The 22,974-nt window shown below is 36.2% G+C and overlaps 2 non-coding genes across 2 annotated transcripts; both read left to right on the top strand.

The window, feature by feature from the left end:
- The first annotated feature begins 19,373 nt into the window (after positions 1-19,373).
- Positions 19,374-19,445, top strand: TRNAP-CGG (transfer RNA proline (anticodon CGG)). Its single transcript has one exon. It is a non-coding gene; the product is annotated as a tRNA-Pro (tRNA).
- Positions 19,446-19,581: 136 nt separating this feature from the next.
- On the top strand, positions 19,582-19,653 carry TRNAQ-CUG (transfer RNA glutamine (anticodon CUG)). The gene has a single exon. It is a non-coding gene; the product is annotated as a tRNA-Gln (tRNA).
- The last annotated feature ends 3,321 nt before the right edge of the window (positions 19,654-22,974 follow it).

The raw sequence follows: 22,974 nt of genomic DNA, 5'->3' as shown, positions 1-22,974 counted from the left end.
TTGAGGGAAACCATTAAAGGCTTGAAGACTTTAAGGAAAACCATTAAAGTCTTTAAGAAGACTATAGAAGGAAGCCATCAAGTTTGAAGACTTTAAAGCCATCAAGTTTGAATACTTTAAGGGAAACCATTAAAGGTTTCAAGTGGGTGAGGATAAATAGGATTTTAAATAAATAATTTATTTAAAATAGTTGTGCAACTTGCTTTTGTAGGAAAATACAAGTGGGTGGAGGATAAAGGTGATTTAAATAAATTATTTATTTAAATGTGAGAGGTGGGATTTTGGGGGATTTAAATAAATATTAATTTATTTAAATGTGAGAGGAGGGATTTTGGGGGATTTAAATAAATATTAATTTATTTAAATGTGAGAGAAGATTTAATTAAACAAATATGATTTATTTATTTAATTAATGGTATGAATTTGGTTAAGTGAATTAAATCAAATAAATCAAATAATTTATTTAATTAATAGGAGAAGAGGGTTAAGATGAATTAATTAAATATTAATTTAATTAATTATTAATTGATGGTTAAATAATCAAATAAATACTAAGTATTCATTTAATTAAGTGGACAGATTTATGTGACTACATTTGCCCCTCTTTGAGACGGTGTGGTTTATCGCGTCGTTTCAAAGAAAGAAAAATAGGTGTGAAGAAATGCCCCATAAAATGTAAATTTAATGGGTGGTATGCCCCCTCGAGAGATGGGCCGAATTTTTTTTGAAAAATCGGGCGATCTCTCGAAAAAGAATGAAAAGTGGAGGGGAGGTAGAATAGAAGAAATTAGAACTAATGATGAAAGAATGGGAGAAAATGGAGTGAATATGAAGAAACAACAAGCCAGCGAGTACCCTGAGGTCATGCAAGAGATACATAGCAGATGTAGTGTGGGGTTTGGATTGATGCTATACAATTGATCAAAATTGGTTGGACAATCTGGTGCAATCGGTTTAATTGCCCCGGTCAAGTCAAAGCGTGACAGTTGATGTCAGTTGGTCGCTTGGACATGATAAAGTCTGAGTAAGTGAATCAAAGTGACCTGTTGGTGACTTAGACAATTGATGTAATTGCCCGATGAAGTCAAGGTATCTGAAGCAAAATAATCGTTGAGACATAGACAATTGATGTAATTGTCCGTTGGATTGTGTTTGATTGGTTGATCAATTGATAGTGTGTGCATGTGATGGATGGTTGTGGGGAATCATGGCAGCCCCGTTGAGACTAGGTCATTGTGATAAATGCCTGATGTAGTCTAGGATTACCATAATCGATTACTTGTTGAGACCCGAAGATACTTGATCAGAGTATCTGTTGATAGTCTAGGTGTGTGTGAGTCGATGTATCTGTGTAGACAGAGTAACTGGCTTGACTTATTGGATGACTTAGGATAGGAAACACAATCCCTCCTATTTAGAGATGGATGGTGATGAACGTGGCTTGATTAGGTTGATTGGGACACGATGTAGGGTATGTGATGCTAATTATCGAGATGGGGAGGGTGAGGGAGGGGGGGGTTCGATGTTAGATAGAAGAAATGGAGAACCTATTACATTCCTATGGAAGAAGAGGAAAATAGAGTATCCATTGTCATTACTATGTATGAATGATATGCAGCTATTTATGAATGTATGGATGGGTGGAATGCAACGAAATGCAATATATACAGATGAGATGGAATGACGATCCATAGTGCTCTATTTTCATCATTGAGCTTTAAAATGTTGGAAGAGAATACAAGCAACTTGATATAAAGATTCAAGATGACCAGAGTATTTCTTACATGGATTTTGATATAGCAAGTTAATACAAGCAACTTGATATAATGGATCAAGTTGACCTGAGTATTGCTTGCGGAACAGACAAGGATTATCTCTATTCATGCATGACTTGGATCGTCCTCCTTGATCTTAGGCTGATCATATCCTGAGACAAGTTCATACCGTACTAAGAGATAAAAAACCTTTATCCAGTTTGGATGAGGTAGGAGGAACCAAAGGAAGAGCATTGCACCTGCAAACAAACAATATATACATAAAGAATAAAGAATAAGGATCCTTGGTAATGGTTCATGCTCATATGGTCGAGGTATACGCTGTAGTCAGCAAGCCGTAGTGATCTATGATTGCATTTTGCATAAGATCATGTAGCTTGGTGAACTTCCCACGTAGACACCATTAGTACATGCCCCAGAACTTCATCGGAAATAATGCGCAAACGATACAAAACCATGCTGAAAGATCCTGATAAATACACAAATGAATTACTCACGAATCAACCAAGCATTTGATAGCTTGACATAATTTTCTTGTCAAAGAAAACATCACTTTTGTCTTTGTTTTGGTAAGGAAGGATGCATCCTTGTTTTTAAAGACAGTTTCTGATTTGTTGATGTGGATTGTGTGGTCGTTTGGTAAATGGTCATTGTGTGAGTAGTTTGTCGCAATGTTTGTTTTGGTATCTGCATGGATGAGTATGTACAAGGTGTTGCCATGTTTTTGTGTGATTTTTCAATGGTTTTGTCAATGTTTTTGGATTTTGAATTGTTTTGAATGTTTTTGGTATTTTTGCGAGATATTTTTGAATGTTTTTGGATTTTTGATGATTGTTTGAATGAAGAACTTAATGAATCATAAGACAATGTAGAATCCACTTCCATCAATAGGTTAAAGGCATTGCCCCCAGTTTTAGACATGACTATGAAAAAGCGGGATGCAAGATGTATGGAGTACTATCATAATTGCAGAGGAATAACAAGCCATGGTTGATGGATGGATGGATGTATGTATGAAGTAGATGTGATCGCCACAAGTCTGAAAGATAATGGAGCCATAGCCTTTACGAGTGGCGCCTGTTTTCCAGGTTTTCACCATCGTTCTTACCCAAGGTGCCACCGGAGTGGTTGTTCACCGTTTGGATGCATGATTTTTCTTTACTTTTTTTGAATGTTTTTATATTTTCTTCAGGACATTTTTCTGAATGTTTTTTGGTATTTTCTGATAGGCAGGGGAGCCTGATGCTCTGTACAGCTTATGTGTAAAACCGTTTGAGGTGCATGTTGTTGATTGGATCTGCGAGCGGTTCTCCGTCTGATGTAGCCAACTGATATGCCCCGGACCCGAATACAGCAGTGACAACATATGGGCCCAACCAGTTTGATTCAAACTTGCCTTGATGTTCTCTGTTTGGTTGGTTGCGAGGATTTTCTCGAAGAACAAGATCACCTACCTCAAATGTACGAGATCTAACTCGGTGATTGTAGCTTCTACTCATGCGCTGCTGATAGGCTTTGAGGTGATTGTATGCAGCTTGTCGCTTCTCATCTAGTAACTCTAAGTCTTGAAGACGAGATACTCTGTATGCTTCATCATCGATGAGATTGTGCAATGAAACTCGTAAGGATGGTATCTCGACCTCAATAGGTAAGATAGCTTCAGCACCATAGACCAATGAATAAGGAGTTGCACCTGTAGGGGTCCGAATGCTAGTTCGATATGCCCATAGCACTGGATTCAATTGAACATGCCAATCACGGCCGGCATCATTGACTGTCTTCTTTAGGATCCTCAATATGTTTTTATTGGATGCTTCGGCCTGACCATTGCCTTGTGGGTAATAGGGAGTGGAAAAGCGGTGTTGGATATGAAATTTCTCACAAAGCTCACGAACATCCTGATTTTTGAAAGGAAGACCGTTATCTGTGACAATGGACATGGGAACACCATACCGACAGATGATGTAATTGAGGATGAATGAGGCGATCTGCTTGCCGGTGACTTGGGTAAGTGGAACAGCTTCGATCCACTTGGTGAAATATTCAGTGGCGGTAATAATGAATTTATGGCCATTGGATGAAGATGGATGAATCTTACCCACAAGGTCGAGGCCCCATTGACAAAAAGGCCATGGTGTTGTGATTGGTTGCAGTTCCTGTGCTGGTGCATGTATCAGGTCACCGTGAACTTGACATTTCTTGCATTTCCTGACAAAGTAGTAGGAATCCTTTTCCATAGATGGCCAATAGTATCCAGCTCGCATGATCTTCTTGGCTAGTGATGGACCACTTGAGTGAGTCCCGCAAATTCCTTCATGTACCTCTTCCAAAACCTTTGTTATCTCATCTTGTTCTAGACATCGAAGGAGAGTACCATCAAGACTACGTCGGTATAGGGTTTCAGCAATAATGGTATATCGAGCAGTTTGGCGAATGAAGGTTTTTCGTTGGTTATTCGATTGGTTGGGAGGAAGGGTATGATCGCGAAGATAGGTGTAGAACTCACCGTACCATGGGGATTCGGAACCAACAAGGCGACATATCATTTCAGATTCGGGGATATCATAAGCGGGGATCCAAAGCTGTTCTACCAAGAACTCGTAGCGTGTTGAATTCTGTGGAAGATCTAGTAGAGATGCGATGGTAGCCATAGCGTCAGCAGCTCGATTCTGATCTCTTGGTATCTGCTCAAAAGTGATAGTAGTAAATGATGTCTTTAGATTGTCCACCATTTGCTTGTATGGCATGAGTTTATCATCTTTGGTCTGATACTCATCTGTTGCTTGTCGAATGACTAGTTGGGAATCGCCATATACTTGCAATTCTTTTAATTTCCATTGTATGGCTAATCTGAGTCCTGTGATCAAGGCCTCATACTCTGCTATGTTGTTTGTGCATGGAAATGTGAGCCTGTAAGACTTCGGGATGCTATCACCTTGAGGTGTGATAAACAGAATGCCTGCCCCCGAGCCGTGCCTAGTGTATGAACCATCAAAGTATAATTTCCATGGTTGTACTTCTGTGATCATGAATATCTCTTCGTCTGGAAAATTGGAAATGAGAGGATGATCACCTATGAGTGGTGCATCGGCCAATTGATCTGCAATGACCTGACCTTTGATAGCTTTACGGTCCACATACTCGATGTCGAATTCACTTAGAATCATTACCCATTTAGCTAAGCGACCTGTCAATGCTGCTTTGTTAAGTAAATACTTGAGTGGATCAATCTTTGCAATGAGTTGCACCTTGTGTGTTAACAGATAGTGCCTCAGTTTAGTGGCTGCCAAGATTACTGCTAGGCAAGCTCGCTCAATAGGTGTGTAATTGAGTTCATAGCCCACAAGTGTGCGAGAGATGTAGTAAATAGCACACTCTTTTCCTTCTGCATTATGTTGTGCCAGTAGTACACCCAATGCTGTACTTGTTGCTGAGATATAGAGCAATAATGGTCTACTTGGATCTGGTGGCATCAGCAATGGTGGATTCATGAGATAGTCTTTAAGCGCCTGAAATGCTTGCTGGCATCTGTCATCCCACTGAAAGCGGATGTTCTTGTGTAGCAGGTGTGTGAATGGGTGACACTTATCAGCCAATTGTGCAATGAATCTGCGGATAGATTGAAGCCGTCCTTGTAGTGTTCTTAGCTGACTGATATTCTTTGGAGGTGGCATGTCCATGATTGCTTTAACCTTTGCTGGATCGACCTCAATGCCTTTGCTTGAGACAATGTATCCTAGAAGCTTCCCGGAGGTCACTCCGAAGACACATTTCTTTGGGTTGAGTCGAACATGGTACTGTTCCAGTCTATCAAAGATTTTATCTAAGATGTGAAGATGTCCTTCTCTAGTAAGTGATTTTGCTAGTAAATCATCCACATAATCTTCCATTATAGTATGCATCATGTCATGGAAGATGGTGGTCATTGCTCTTTGATAGGTCGCTCCTGCATTCTTTAGACCAAAAGGCATTACATTCCAGCAGTATGTGCCCCATGGACATGTGAAGGCTGTCTTATGTTGGTCCTCTGGTGCGATCTTTATTTGATTGTATCCCGAAAAGCCATCCATGAGTGAAAGCATGGCATGTCCTGCTGTCAAATCTACTATGATGTCGATATTTGGTAGAGGGAAGTCATCCTTAGGACATGCCTTATTCAGATCTCTGAAGTCTGTACAAATGCGGATGCCCCCTTTTGGTTTGCCAACTGGTACAATGTTGGAGATCCATTCTGCATAATCAATTGGTCTAATGAAACCAACATCCAGGAGTTTCTTGAGTTCTGTTTTGACTAGCACGGCAATCTGAGGATGCATCTTACGAAGCTTCTGCTTGACAGGTTTGGCTCCTTTTGCTACTGTGAGATGATGCATGACTAAATCAGGATCAAGCCCAGGCATGTCTGCATATGACCATGCAAAGTTGATCTGACGCTGTTGGAAGAACTCTATAAATTGAGGTTGTTCCTCTGGAGTGAGAAGAGATGCCAGATGTATGATATGAGGGTTTTCAGGAGTCCCCACATTGTATTCTTTGGTCTCCTCAATGAGGATCGTTGATCGTTCCTGTTGTGTATTAGCAGGGAGAATGTCAAACCCTTCATCCTCAGGCGCCTCAGAGAGGTTTTCACCGTTGGATACGCTCTTTCTTTTTACTTTTGTTGGATCAAACAGTGCCACAGTGTGGTTTTCACTAGAAGATCCATGTTTTAATGTTATATTTTTGTAGCTGAAGGGTTTGGCATCCGCCCCGAAGTATGCTGCGCTATTAAGTTCAATGGCGAATCCAGCTTTGTGATCCCCGCTTGGTAGATTATCCCTTAATTCCAAAAAGTCAATGATAGCCTCATCATTTTGGAAGAGGTCAAGACATGGGGGATTTGGTTGGTTCCATTCGATGAGTTCAGGGTGGATAATGGGCATTACTTCATCGATTAAGTTAAGTGCGGGAGATGTATCAGTGAGGGTTAAGACAGTGTGGTGAAGGTCGTTGACGGTACTCTCCCTGTCAGAATCAGGCGTAGGATGAGACGTAGGGTCTGTGGAAGATGTTTCCAGCTCAGGTACCCAAGTGGTCTTTATCTGTGCTTCTCCGTAAACAGGGATGTCTTTGCGTGGCGGAGGTGGTGATGTGTCTTCCTCATCTGAAGTGTTAAGTTGCACTGAATCGAATTCCCACTCATGTGAGTCGGTCTCTGAATCACTTTCCAGCATCCGATTGCTATACCATACTGGGATGTCTTTGGAGTTAAATACTGCAGGCATGATTGGTTTATGTACTTTTGTGGTGATCAATGCTGCAGGAACCGTGATGGGGTTTAAAGGATTTGTTACTGGAAGTATTGGTAATGGTGACTCAGTGGCTTCTGCTAGAACTACTGGCGCCATAGATGTTGCTGCGGGTTCTGATACAATTGCTGCTGCTATTGGTGTTATTGACGGGATTACTGGTTCGATTGGTGGTATGTTTGGCACTGGTGATGGTTGCGGTGGGGTTGTGAGCCTCGATGGGGCAATGGCAATATTGCTTGATGGTGCTTTGATTATGAAAGGTGTCCTCTTTACAGTAGGTGGGCAAAATGGTTTGCTAGGTTTTCCTTTAAATCTGAGTTTAGGAAGGATCTCTTTTTCAAAGCCTAGGCCTGTATTACCTTTGGGCTTGAACTCTGGCAGCAGCGGTTCATGTCGTCCTTGTTTGCAGTATCCCAAAGCACTCTGACCATCATATCCCATTCTTTGCATAATGAGGAGGCCTTTGCCATATTGTTCCGTAGGAAGTGTAACTCGCGGTATGTCGGTGGTGATGGGATCCTTATAGATCCAGTCCGCTAGGTCCTCATCTTGTGTTTCTTCCTCTTGACTCTTTCCAAGGATGAAAGGCATTAAGGCACATGCTGGCGTGATTAGTGGTTGCTGGAGCAACTGCTGTGGTTTACCATGTGTTCTAGGAGAAGTGGGCATTTGTCCCACACAAAAGAGCTGACTCAAGTTGTATTCTCCAGGACCTTCCTCTGCGATTTTCATCTTAAGCTTTTCTTGCTTGGGTATAGGGGTGTTTGAACTAGCAAGAGAGGCGGGATTTACATATGATGTGGAGGAAATGGCTTCCCTATTATTAGGAACAGTAATTTCTGGTTGATGGCTGATATTATGGCAAAATGCAAAGGGATTTGCATCGCCCAGGATTGTGATCTCTGCACCATTATGTGGGAACTTGATACATTGATGGTAGGTAGATGGAACAGCTTGCATGGCATGTATCCAAGGTCTCCCTAATAATAGATTATATGGCAGAGGAAGGTCCAGAACCTGACAAATGATATGCTTTACCACAGGGCCCACTCGGATTGGTAGTACCACAGCTCCTTTGGATGAACGCTCTGCATCATCATAGGCTTTGATGGTGATCTTCTTACGAGGATCCACTGATTCTATTGCATATCCCAATGCTGTGACCAACTGTAGTGTGCAAATGTTTAGGCCTGCTCCATTATCGATCAAGACTCGCTTGATCCTGTGTTGGTTGACGAAGCCTTCAATGTGGAGTGAGGCGTTATGAGGTTGCTGGAAGGAAGAGTTGTCACTTTCAGAAAAAGTGAGACAAGGTGATGACTTTAGACTTCCAACCATGGCTTGAAATTGGTCCGTATTTAGATTTGCAGGGACTGACGCCTCTTGGAGTGCTTGATCCAAGATTGTTTTATGAGAGGGTGACAGACGCAAAAGCTCCAAAATGGATATAAGTGCAGGGGTTTTGTCTAATTGTTCCACAAGATTGTACTGCTTTGGGACGGAGGTGGTGCCTTGTGGAGCTGCCTTGATGGTGACCTTGCCACGACGTGTAACAACATTGCAATTTGAGGTGGGATTTTTGAAGGTTATGGTTGCAATTTGTTCACTGGCATCATACAGGTGATTTACAATGTAATTATACGCAGCTTGCGTATAATCAGTGGTATCAGGACCTCGACTGGACGTCGAAGGACCCCTTTGATCTTGCGATGGAAGTGGATTCTTGAACATCTGATGATCATTATTGGTTGTTTTTGGGTCATGCCCTTCAATTTCAATTTCTCCTCGGTCAATAAGATCCTGAATGAGATCTTTCAATCGGTGACAATTACTTGTCTTGTGTCCTCTTCCTTGATGGAACTCACAGTGTTCAGTATCTTTCCACCATGCTGGTTTGACTTGAGGCTCATAGTTTGATAGCTTAGGTAGAGTGACCAAATTTTGAGAGAGGAGTTGTCGCAACACTGTTTCAATGGGTTCCCCTAAGGGAGTGTAAGTGCGTTTTTGTTTTTGTGGACGAGGTCTTGGTTCATCCTGAGATGTGATGCGACCTTGATTAGGAGGACCATGTGTATTATTTTGAGGTGGAGGATTTTGTCCTGCAAACCGAACCACAGGTTGTGCATTTTGGACAGTCCTGGCATCCACAACTCCATCATTGACGATATTCTTATTCTTGTTCCAGAAGTTCGGTTTATCGCTATTGAAGCGCGGGCGAGGAGCATCTTTTGGTTCATTAAAGATTTTGATGAGTCCTTTTTTGATGAGTGCCCTTTCACATTTTATACCCTTGGTGATCATATCGTTAAAAGAGTCTGTGTCTTTGACATCCAGGTGAAATTCCATTTCTTCGTTTAAGTTGGAAATGAAAATTTCCACTAGTTCTCGTTCAGGTAACTGAAGAGAACGTCTGCTAGACATTTGGCGCCATCGTTGCAGGAATACTGCGAATAATTCACCTGGTTTTTGTTTGGTGTTGCATAGATCAGCCATGGTGATGTCGCGTTCAATATTATAAGAGTAATGAGATAGGAACTTCTGGATGAGTTCCTCAAATGTTCTAATGCCACCTGGAAGTCGGGAAAACCATGATGTGGTTGTTCCTCCCAAGCTTTGGGGAAAAAGGCGCATTAGGTATGTGTCCTCATAAGCAACTTCGAGACAAGCTGAATGAAATTCTCGGACATGATCGCGGGGATCTCCCTTTCCTCTATATTTTTCAAATTTGGGTGTTTCAAACCCGCGTGGAAAGGGTGGCATATAAAGATTCCTATCAAACGGATAGGGACAGATGTCGTTAAGTGAAAATTGATTGGTCTTAACACCACTATGAAGTTGTTGGGCGAGATTCGCGACTTGTTGCCGCAACATCTCCATTTCATTTGGAGGAGGAGGTGGTGGGTTACCTCGAGGGATGTTATATCTGATGGGATCTCTATGCCTTTCCTCCTCATGGCGACTTTGTCTTTCTGATGCTTGTCTTAATTGGGCAAGATCAAAGTCTGAGGGGAGTTTGGCTCCTTCTTGAGCAAGTCTTAAGAAGTGAGCATCCGCATTGCTCCTGAGAATTTCATCAAATAATCTGTTAAAGTGAGGGTTATGCTGAACCCTTTCGATTGTTGAAGGAGTGGGACTACTTGGGTTTTCATCATTTACATTTCCTCCAAGTGCTTCTTGAAATTCATTGAGGTTGTCCTCTTCTTCCTCAATTTCTATTTCTCGTTGCCTTGATCGTGATCGGGTTTGAGCCATTTTGTTTGCAAGTTTGTTTTGAAGTTGATTGAAGATGATGATGAGTTGGTGATGAAATGAAAGATTGATGATTGGTGATTTGTGTTGTATGTGGATCTCTAGCACTTTAAGGTAGATGTAACCGAAATTCCTTCTTTGATTTGCTTGTTTGTTTGATAAGTTTGGATGTGATAAGGTGCAGAGAAATCTGAGATGTGTTACAGATTTAACTACCTAGCAATGAGAGGATTCACTCATGAACTAGTTTTAACCTGCGTAGATGTGTCTCTTAGGATGAGCTTATCCTAGATGTAGAAACAATCTAAAAAGTGATGTGATGTGTTTTGATTTCAAGCAATATCTAAAAAAGAATCTTGGGACAAGAACCTCTTAATGTTTTGAGAGTTGGGATGGATTGATGATGAAGTGATGATGTATGAGTGAGATGATGGATGTTTTTGTTTTCAACTTCAATAAAAACTCTGTGTCACAGATGGGACAAACTCTACCTCTTCCCTTTCAGGCGTTGGTGGCACTTATCGAGCTGTGTTGTAGGTGATACAGATGTTTGGGAAGAAGTTGGGATTAATCTTTCCTCCTTGATTTTTGTGATAACTCAGAGCTCTATATTGCATAAAAGCTCTGCGGTTCAGTGATTCTGAATCAAACTCGTTTGTTTTACCTTGAAGATAGAGACGCATGCGATGTAGAAAGACTCTATGTGAGACAAAGATTTGTCTATTGAGATAGAAGAATTTCCTCCTTTTGATCAAAGCCTTTGAGCTTAGTGGTCTCCTTTTCAAGGTGATATTCTGATGACACTTCTTCTTTCGCAAGATGTGAAGAATGGTCATAAATTTTTGATTCTTTGTTTGTTTGTACCTTGTTTTTGATGTTTTTGGTTGTGTTGACAGATGTTGGATGAATACTTTGTTTTTGGGATTGATTTTCTGATTTTTCTTTGACAAGAAAACAAAGCAAGCACACAAACACAAGAATGTTGCCTCAAAAGGCACAAATGAGTATGGGTCTAGATCAACCCAATCCTTGGACTTGTTTTTGACCCTTCCTTTAGATTTATTTTAAGGTGTAATTCCAAAGCCTGAAGTCGGCTCAATTTGCACTAGGTCTGTAAAATGAACACACTTCAAACACTCTTTATCCCTAAGGTCAAATGGCCAGTTGTGATAAATTTAGCCCACATCTTGATATTTCTTCGACTTTGGTACTACATACCTTATCAATCCCGCCGTGGCAGGTAAGGATGTGATATACTAAGTCTTGCACGAGCATAACAAATAGATGATCCCTATGATGGGGGAGTCACCACTTTTATCAAGCCACAAGTGACCTTTCAAAAAGCTATGTTTCTACTCAAGGAAATATGTATGGTGAGTATCTTGGGAGCAAAACCATCTATGCTCTTGCACTAAATTATACCTCAAATATCCTCAATCAATAGAACGGGTGGGCTACTACTTAAAGGTGTTTAGTCATGTTCGATGTTTTTGGACATAAGTTCATTCTGCAGTGACTCACTTAAGAGCCTTGTAACTGGTGGTGGGGCCCATTTGTCCTTTCGGCCAGTTATACTGTAGGAACAACTATACCCAAGGCTACAGCTTTCGCTCACACCTGATTTCTATAGCGGCTCGAAGGATTTACCGCTCAAGGTCGTTCCCAAGAGTGATGTGTCTCTTGGCAGGCCTCTCTTAAAAAGATAAAATTTTGAGTGTTACTAACACTTTTCTCTTGCACCTAGGACCACGAAAGCCAAGGGAGAGGATAGTGTGTGTTAGAAGTAGGACCACTCGACCAACTCTTTGCACAAGTGTGCCAAGCACGAAAAACACTTGTTCTTTTTAATCTGTCATTGCAATGTGATCTAACTATTTGGAGATGTTGCTCCAACAATCATGGTGTTCTTTTTAATTTTCAAAGGCAATTGTTTGAGTAAACTAGAATTTGAAATCCTGGTCAACTTAATGAAAAACACGTTTGCATGAAGTAAAATTGCTTTGAAAATGAGACAAGTTGATTGTGAATTTTATTTGCACCAAAAATGGAAGTGTGGATTGTGAGTTTTATCTTGATGCAAGAAATAAAATTTGCCTTGTTGATTTTAAGCACCAAAACGAAGTTTGTTTCCTAACTTGCAAAAAAAATAAAGTTGTTTTTGTATAAGTTTGTGGTTCTTTTTACCTTTGAACAATGAAATTCTTTTTAAGAGCCCCAAACAAATGTGTGATTCTTTTTTAAAAGCCCAAACTTGAAATGTGAAGTTAATTTTAAACCGAAATAAAAAGTGAATTCATTTTTAAAACCAACTTCAAAAACAAGTTAGTAAAAAATATAAATCTACTCTTTAATCTAATTTAAATCTGCACAAAAGAGAAAAATAGTTAGTAAAATCCGCCTATTTGGTGGGCTTCTACAAGCCTAAATTTTTTATTTTTTTTTGGTTTTTTATTTTTTTTTGGTTACAAAGTGATTTGTACAACGTTTTGTTACAATAGCGCTAGTCTGCGTTTGAACAGAGGCACTATTTAACACAAACGTATTAAAAGAAAGGGAAAGACAGAGAAGGGAAAAGCACTGAAACAGGGGGAATAGCGCCAAAATAATGCCAAACGCACCAAAACAGTGTCAAAAGTGCAACCTGTGTGACATTTTCAACATTCAAACATGTTATTGGTTAAAAAAAAAAAAATTTGATCTTTTTGGTGTTTGGATTTCACGTCGGGTTCACCAAATGATGCTCTGCAAAAAGGATTAGAAAATCTGTTTGATGGCAACACACACAAGAGCACAAGAAACAAACGTTAGTGTTAGCAACAAAAGATTATCCTAAACAGGCATATCAAGAGAGATATTAAGCATGAAATAGAAAGCATATAAACATAAAATGAAATAGCTAATCAAGATGCTCATAGTTGCTCCTCCCTTGTTCCTCTCCTCTCCAAGTCCCAAATGAGTGTAGCTCTCAGCAGCTTTTTGCACTATGGATGCTTATGGAGGATTGAGATTTAATACTAAGCTTCAAATATGAAATGAAAAGCTAAATACTATGCTAGAGTAGATAGTGATGCTATGAAAAAGCTCTATGCTAATGCCAGTATAACAACAATACTCTAAAAATGCTTCTCTTTTGCTTGAGGAGAAGGGTTCTATTTATAGAAGAAATGGGGAAATGAAGGGTTAAGATTGAGCAATCTTAACAAGGGTTAGGATTGAAAGTTGGGGATCCATGTGCACAATTGGCACCAATAAAATGGTGACAAGTTTCAACATAGGATTGGGTTGAGAGAAGAGGTTGGAGGCATTAAAGGCCTGAAAAGACCTCATGGTTATCTAGAAGGTAAGGGTCAAGTCTAAATTAAGATTACCCATTGGATTAAGAGTTAATCCAAGGATAAACCTTTGTGCAAATGTTTAAGAGATAATCATGGTCAAAGCATTAATGGCCTGATGAGACCTTTGGGTTGGGTAGAGGTTGAGTCAAAACAAATGTTTTAACCATGTGGGAGGGTTGAATTAACCATTAATGGTTATTGGAGACTTTGGGGATTAAGTGGTTGAAGGTTGGAAGCTTTCAAAGGTTATCCAAGACTTTGAGGGTTAATTTGTTGAACACACAAAGCATTAATTGCTTTTCAAAGACTTTGGAGTCTTTGAGAAGTGACTCCAATTTGCTTAGGAATGTGACAATATTTAGGGGATGGATTAGGCTAATTAGGAAGGGTTTAGAAGAATCTAGAAGGGGTTTAGGCATGCAAGTGGATTTTGTAGGAAAATGCAAGTGGGAGAAATTTTGGTATTTTCAATTAAAATAAAATCATTTATTTCAATTAAATGGTGTAAGTTGAATTTGGATAAATATTTAAATAAATATTAATTTATTTAAATGAGAAAAAGAAGATAAAGCATTTAAAATGCTTGAAGACTTTGAGGGAAACCATTAAAGGCTTGAAGACTTTAAGGAAAACCATTAAAGTCTTTAAGAAGACTATAGAAGGAAGCCATCAAGTTTGAAGACTTTAAAGCCATCAAGTTTGAATACTTTAAGGGAAACCATTAAAGGTTTCAAGTGGGTGAGGATAAATAGGATTTTAAATAAATAATTTATTTAAAATAGTTGTGCAACTTGCTTTTGTAGGAAAATACAAGTGGGTGGAGGATAAAGGTGATTTAAATAAATTATTTATTTAAATGTGAGAGGTGGGATTTTGGGGGATTTAAATAAATATTAATTTATTTAAATGTGAGAGGAGGGATTTTGGGGGATTTAAATAAATATTAATTTATTTAAATGTGAGAGAAGATTTAATTAAACAAATATGATTTATTTATTTAATTAATGGTATGAATTTGGTTAAGTGAATTAAATCAAATAAATTGAATAATTTATTTAATTAATAGGAGAAGAGGGTTAAGATGAATTAATTAAATATTAATTTAATTAATTATTAATTGATGGTTAAATAATCAAATAAATACTAAGTATTCATTTAATTAAGTGGACAGATTTATGTGACTACACTATCATGACCAAAAATATGGAGGAAAGTATCATCACCTAAAAAACCTTTCTATTACCAATTCTCTCGTATTTAAAAATTCACTCTTTGTAGGGAATCATATAGAAATGAGTTCTAGAGTCATTTATTCATATATGAATATATTGATTATTCTACAATAAACACATCGCCATCATTTTGAGAAGTCTTAAAATATGACTCATCATTTGAGTCTTTCTTATTATTTTTCTTCTCCCTACAGTCTTTTTAAATGTGGCCTAATTTATCATAGTTCTAATATTTTACCTTGGACCTCATGAGGGGCTTATATCTACTTATTGACATAGATTGGTCCATTTTCCTATTCTTTCTTTTTTATTATCTTTGAATCTTTTGCAAATAGCCTTTGCATCTTCCATAGAATAGAAAGTTTTTCATCTCATCTCTTGTGAAAAAACATAACCCACCACTTCTTTAAGAATGACTAATAATTTTGATTGCAATCAATTTTTTATTCTCATGAATCTAGAAAGAAATGCATTAGTGTAATGCATTGTTCTTCATCATCCATGTATACACCTATTTACTTTAACTGAGTAATAATAGTATTAAAAGCATTCATAAATAAATAAAAATGTCACAATTGTGCATCTCCAAAGAATAATTTATTTCAAAGAAAGAGTTGTTTCACTAGAAATTTATCCTAATACAAATTTCCTAATTTCTTACATAGGCATTTTCTTGTGGCTTCTCTTAAAACACTTAGGAGCATTGAATCTACTAACAAAAACCGAATCAGGGTTCTTAGTTTTTAGTCCGACACTAGCCAATCTTCATAGGCATAATAGTAGGTTTTCTTGTAGAGAGAACAAGCTTTAGAATGTGGTCTATGAGCAACTCTTCCATTTTAATATTGCGTAGCTCAAAATGATGACATTAAAATATGTTCATCTCCAACTATGATGTTATTTCCATTTGTTCTTGATAATAAGACCATTCTTATGCACAACTCCCACTTAAATGAAGATTAATAGAGAAAGGTACTTTTTCCCATCCAAATATCTCACAAGTTGGCCAAACTTTGATACCAAATGAAATACAATAAGACAACACATCAAATTTAAAACTAAACTTCAAAGGAGAATAGTGTTAAATAGCACATGAATTTAATAATTCTAAAATGATGCCAAACACATAATAAAATGCAAATAGAAATAATATAATTGACATAGAAATTACCCTTGAAAATTCATTTCAAGAAAAAATCTAACACTAAAAGTAGTTTCAATGTACCATTCAACAACACAACTTAGTTACCATGTATTCGGAGCATTCACTCCTTCAAGCAACATCAACTATATGTAGACATTTTTTGTTTGCTTTACCTTGTAAGATGATTTATCCCTTTCTCCATCTTGAGTGCCTATAGGCAAGCCCAAAAAATGGGATAAAGATAGAAATCTTCTAAATCCATGCACTGATTTGCATGGGCAAGTTCAAGCACCCAAATCATGCATTAAATCTATTTTGGACTCATTTCCATGTTAGTAAAAGGTGGTCCTTGTTTTTCTCTTAGTTCAATCATCTTTCCCTCTCTTCATAATTATTCTATATTGACAATATTTTTATGCATTGTAGCATGCATGCTTGCATTTAATTTTTTACATGACATTAAGTAAAAACTATAATAGTACCTAAATCACTTGTAACATATGTCTCAAAATCAAAGTCGCATTTCATTGCCTCCATTTGAGTATTGTAGCTAGACTATGTTTATTAATGATAAGGCTTTAGAATAGATTTGCAATGGTCCTCAAAAAGTGATTGTTATGACTTGGCTACTAGGATGGTGAATGCCAATCTTACTATTTATGCATGATATGATCAACATTTCATAGGCCATTGATCCTCCTATTAAAGAACCCCCAAAATGGGTGTTTCCTTAGCAAGATGATCCTCCTCCTCCTTCACTTGATATCATGACATGTGTATAGTGTTTATGCCTTTGATTTTAACTGATCACTTATACTAGCGCTTGCACCAAATGGAGGTGCAATGGTTAGCCGATAGTAATATATGACTAAAAGTTTTTGAATTCTAAATATGGTTGATTATAAATTTCTTTAGAACTATTGAATAATGCAAAATGTTTGTACATATGAATCTTTATATTCATGGAGTTGTGTACATTAAATACATTTGTTTTTGGATGCAAAATTGAAATATTTTAGAATAAGAAAAAATAGGTAGATTAAGCTACTAAGTCATGTATATGAACCATGGAAGAATTTAGGGTTCGTTGTAAAAGTGGAGAAAATAACTAAAGGCCAAAAAGTTTTCTATTATGTGATTCAAATTTGATAGAATATCTAAGTTGCATATATGAATAATGGAAGAAATTAGGATTCGTTGTACAAGTGGAGAAAACAAGTAAAAACTAACAAGGTTTTTATTGTCTTATTCATATTTAACACTAACAAGATTTTTTAGTAATGACAAAAGCATTCAAGAATTTTAAATTTAATTTGAGTTTCAAATATTCGTATATAGATAGATAATAACTTAATTTTGTTTAAAAATTATTTTATTTCAATTATTTTTTACTTTTTTCAAATTTTGATGGATTGTTGTAAGATATTAATATTGTATTATATCTTAATGATATTGAAGGGAGTTCTTACATTTAGTGACTTTTTACAAATATTTTTCTATATATTCTATTATAAGTTACCATCTTCAATGTTTATATGCTTTCTAGTTCTTTAAATGATGTACCCATTTGAAAGGGTAACTTAATTATGATCTCTTAATGTTTTTCAATCCTTCGAACAATTCACACGTTCTACTCATTAATGTTTTTGTACCGTGGTCAATTGCATGTTGCAAAAGACAATCTACCATTTTATTTCCTTCTTAAATCAATGTTTTATGATAAAATAAATTATCATGCATTAAGCTTGACCCATAGTATTTCCATAAAATTATTGGTTTTCTACTTTGTAGTGAATCAATTATTTACCTTCTTTAATTTGAGTTTCTAGAAACTTATAGACACCACAATCTTGTGAATCTAGAATAAGTGCTTAGATTTCAACTTCAGTGTGTGTTGTAATAGGTAGTTCTTTTAGGTTGTATCTATTTTTTTTTTCTTTTTAATCTTTTTATTACAAAATTATCAATGAGCTTGCATATAAACAACATTTTATATTGTAAAACATTTTGTATAGTTTAGATTTCTAAATTAGTTAGCATTTAGATTTTTATATGTTACAATCACTTCATCAACATTACAAATAATTATCACAAATAAATACATTTTGTTACTTTTTTTCAAATTTTTAAAAATCAAATTAATTATAAATATTTTATTATTTAGAGATTATTTTTAAAACTTAAAAACAAAATAAAAATAATAACTACTTTTAACAATTGATTTATTAAAAGTAGTTATTAATCTTAAAATTCAATTTTGAAAAATTTCTTTTTAAATATACAATTTTTCATTGAAAATTTATAATATATTGTAAATTTATTGAGCTATTTTTAATTAATGATTGCTTTATTATTGGTTTTTTATTTTCAAAAAAAAAAAATCAATTTAATATTTAATTTTTTAAAACAAACCAATTATTCATAGATTTATTTTTCAAATTTAAAAATAAATAAATAAATAATATCTTTTTAATAATATTAATTATTAATAATCATTAAAATCTTAAAAATAAAAAACTGAAAGTAATGTTCTCTAACGAAAGGAAAAAAATCATAATTTAAAATTTAAAGAAAAAGGTTTCTTTAATATGTTAATAGGTTTCTTTGTGCGCAACCTTCTGTAAGTTTTATGATATGCTTTTTCGTTAGTTTTTCTCACCCCCAAAAACTGGGATTAAAATTTGTCACGGTAACATAACAACGGCAATTAAAATTGACAAATTAAATCGTTCCAAGCGGACGTGAACGGAATGGTTAAGGAAAATGGAAAACGGTAACGAAAAAGCCATGGTTCCACAAACGGAGTCAAAGTCATTTAAGCGTGCAGCGAGATTGCATCGTTAAGGTTTGCATCGTCGGAAACTACAGTTTTTGTTACGAAACCATGTGGTCATGAAATTGGGAGTTACAGTCATAAAACAGCGTGAGACACTTCCAGTGGGCAACGTCTACCTAGCCCCTACGATGCACCAACATCTTATGCATACAATACATGTTATACATACATTACATGTTACACATACATATAACTGCATGGCAACGTCTACCACATCATATGCATACAATACATGTTACCCATACATTACACGTTACATATATATATAATTGCATTCCTCCATACCAATGCATCGTAGGAACTGAATAAACGTTGCCCTTCGAATAGACTATGCCCATGTTAAAATAGCCTATTGGCTAAATATATATTGATCATATATATTTTATTTTATTCATTTGTCGCTGCGTTCTATTTATTGCTATGCTTGTGGAACACATAATAGAGGGGCCACGGAACTAAATGGCTTAGATAATTATATATAACAAAAATACTAGAGTCAGATAAACGAAATGGGCATTTGGTCTAGTGGTATGATTCTCGCTTCGGGTGCGAGAGGTCCCGAGTTCGATTCTCGGAATGCCCCTATTGTCATGCATTTTCTCTGCTACTTTTATCAAGCAGACGACATTTATCCTGTATAACGTTGAAGATTTTTTGGATTTTAAAAAACATTTTGAGAATGTTCTAGAATAATTTCTGAGACTACTTAGGTATCAAAAGGTCCTATGGTCTAGTGGTGAGGACATTGGACTCTGAATCCAGTAACCCGAGTTCAAATCTCGGTAGGACCTTCCTCGTTTTGTTTTGACGGATTCAATTGATATAAAGTCTCAATTTTTTCGGCCGTTTATGTTTGTCACTAAAAATTTTTGATCTTCAAGTTTATCTTTGTCAAACATCTCGAAATGTTTAATTTAATAGGAATTATGAGGTGCAAACGGATGTGTCACAAACTTCTATTAACAAGTGAAATTTTTTTTTTACTATAATTCTGTAAATATTTAGTTTTATTGTTTGAAGCATTGAATTTTGATTGTGGAGATCTAAGTTCAAATCTTAAGGGACATTTTAAGATTGTTAATATGACATTTTAAGTTGTCAATCTTGGTCTGCCATTGTTCGCTTCTAGTGTGGTTGTTAAGAAGTGAATTTCTAAGTTGTGACTCTTGATCTTTCAAAATAGTTAGCAGATTTATAGGATCTAGTTAAGATTGTTTGTAACTATTTATATGTGTACTGAATGAATAATAAGATGAGGAATTAAGTGCTTTGTTTGCTGCTTCAAATTCTATTTGCATTTGTCTCATTGTTGTGCTTGCAAGAACTTGCATTGGTTTCATGTTGACGAATACAATATTTTTAAATGGTGATCAATACATGTAAAAAAATCTTGTTAGAAGTTGCCAGCATTGTTAGAAGTTGGTTTGTTCCACATATCCTCGCGATCGATGCTATTGGCTTTTGTGATTCTATATTGGCAACCTGTGTTTGAGCAGTTTGATCAACAATCTTGCTTGGCTAATTCGTGGTCGCTGACAACGGCCTTTGTGATTTGTCAGGCTATTTCATTTTGTTGGTCAACTTCTTCATTTATTGGCACATGGTTTTGATGTAATACCACTTGGTGGTTTTGTGGGATCTTGAATCTATAAAATCAACTACAAGATAGTTGTTTAAGGTTAGCCAAGTTAGTATTCGTGGAGGTTAGAAGCATAGCATGGGATGTGTGGTTACATGCTTGTTCACATGAAGTGCCTGTAGGTGGCTTGTGGTTCAAAGTCTCTCATGGATGTATTGTAATGTTGCACTGTTAATTAATACATGTGGATGGATGTTTTTGGAGGATGGGTTTTTCTCTCGTGGGGGTTTTCTCAGGGTATATCTTGTGTCATTTTTTATAGGTATGTTATTTATTCTTTTGCATATAAATTCTAAGTGCTTATTTGCAATGATTTCTCGTATGAGTTATGTGGAAATTGTTTGTATGATGTTGCAAGTTTTCCTTCATTCTTAATCTTTGGAAGAGAGTGGGAGTGGTTACTCCCTCCTCTTAAATCAAAAGGAAGTACAAGTTGAGAGGGAGTGTTCAATCCTTGCTACAAGCGGAATTAGTGGTCTTGCAGAGTGTTCCAGAATATGGTTGTGCAAAAATAGAGAGATCAGAAGGATTGACGAGTATGGAATCTAGGGGAGTCTATTTGAAAGAAAAGGATATGGATTAGGGGAGTCTACTTGAACTTTTCCAATTGATGTGAAAGGGGAAGAATGGAACTCAAGATTCTAAATAATGTTAAAGGGAGATAGTGTAACTCAAAGTGCTTCAAATTCCCATAAGATTCAATTTTTTCAGATAGGGTGAGTTCCTAATACTGACATATTTGATTTGTGTTGATGTGCCAATGACATTTTGTTCTTTGCCATCAATGTTAAAAGGGGATATTGTTGAACATATGTTGTCATTGATGTCAAAGGAGGTATACCTTTGATGTCAGAAAAATTTTAGATGTGTTGGGAAATCTATCATTGATGCAATGTAATCTGAAAGTTTGACGAATGCATAATTTTGTCAAGTCATGTCAGTACATTTTGATTTGTGGAAGCATTATTGCTATCTATTGTGATGGAATCAATTAAGGAATGTACATAATATCATATGGCATCCGTTCATGTCTATTGAAGTGATCTGAAAGTATAATCTAGAATGTATGAGGTTAGTACCTAGATAGTGAGCTTGTTCTAGTAACATGGTGTATTTTGCATTTCTTCATAGTTGTAAGTTATGCCCCGTGGTGTGAAAGGAGAGTATTCCTACAAATGATTCATCATATTCTTGAGTTTCTAGAGTTGATGTTTAGTAGACAAAAAAAATTAAGTGACAAGCGGTCATTCCGCTAATTAATTAACCAAGTTGCTATTCTGCTTCGATGTAGTTGATGCTTGTAGCATGCGCTCACCAGAGGTAGCATGTAGATGATTGTTGGGACTAGATAGGGATACATTGGGAACCAAATAGCGTGTTCTACCTTCTAGAGTATCGTGTGGGCTTTTGAAACCATCCTATTATTTTATGTTTTGAGATAACATATGAATGCAATTATAATTATAATACATACATACATACATACATACATATATATATATATATATATATATATATATATATATATATATATATATATATATATATATATATATATACATATATATATATATATACATATATATATACATATACATATATATATATATATACATATATATATATATATATACATATATATATATATATATATAGAGAGAGAGAGAGAGAGAGTGATCTAGGATCTAGCCTAGGTGGTAGTTGTAGTAGTTGTCACTTGAATGTGAAGAAATTAGGGCTTTAATGTAATTATCAAAATGATTGATGTATGGTCAAATTTGACATAATGTGAGTTGCATTCCAATCATTGATCAATATCATTAGAAGATCATTTGAAATGTCAAAGAGTGTTTGAAAGTTGATCAAATCAAGTGCAAGCTAAGTTTTTAATCTAAAAGGTCCATAAATCATATACTTGTAATCTAATAGGACTAGTGTCTTACTTATTGAATTGATGCTCAAATCTTTGTGTTGGGTATTAGCGTCTCTAGTAGGTTGGTGCCTACAAAGACAATTGGGGATTGGTGTCCCTAGTAGGTTGGTGGCTACTTTATACTGTAAGTGAATAATTATTTTGTAAGGCTAGATTTGGGCAGTAGATCCAAGAAGCTATTCTCACTATGGTTTTTCCCATTTTAGGTTTCCACGTGTATATCTGGTTTTCTTTTTGTGGATGTGTGATTTATGTGTTGTTTAATTTCTACATCATTAAGAAGATTTATTTGAGTTTCATTGATGTTTTAAGGTTTATGCTTGGGGAAATTATATATGGAAATTAATGTTTAATTAAGTTTATTTTTGGGATATACTGATTCGCCTCCCTCACTTTCTCAGTATATTATGTTCCCTTCACTTTTCTCTCATGGGATTATGTAAGAAATGGTTTGATCAACCTATTAATTTCCCAAGAAGTGTTATCATATCCATGGTTGTGATTGAGGTAGGTGAGAGATTCTTATTTTTGGTTAACTCT

Source organism: Cryptomeria japonica, chromosome 6, assembly GCF_030272615.1.
Source record: "Cryptomeria japonica chromosome 6, Sugi_1.0, whole genome shotgun sequence".
In the NCBI taxonomy this organism is placed as follows: domain Eukaryota; kingdom Viridiplantae; phylum Streptophyta; class Pinopsida; order Cupressales; family Cupressaceae; genus Cryptomeria; species Cryptomeria japonica.
The sequence above is the reverse complement of the archived record's forward strand: the minus strand, read 5'-3'. Positions and strand labels throughout refer to the sequence as shown.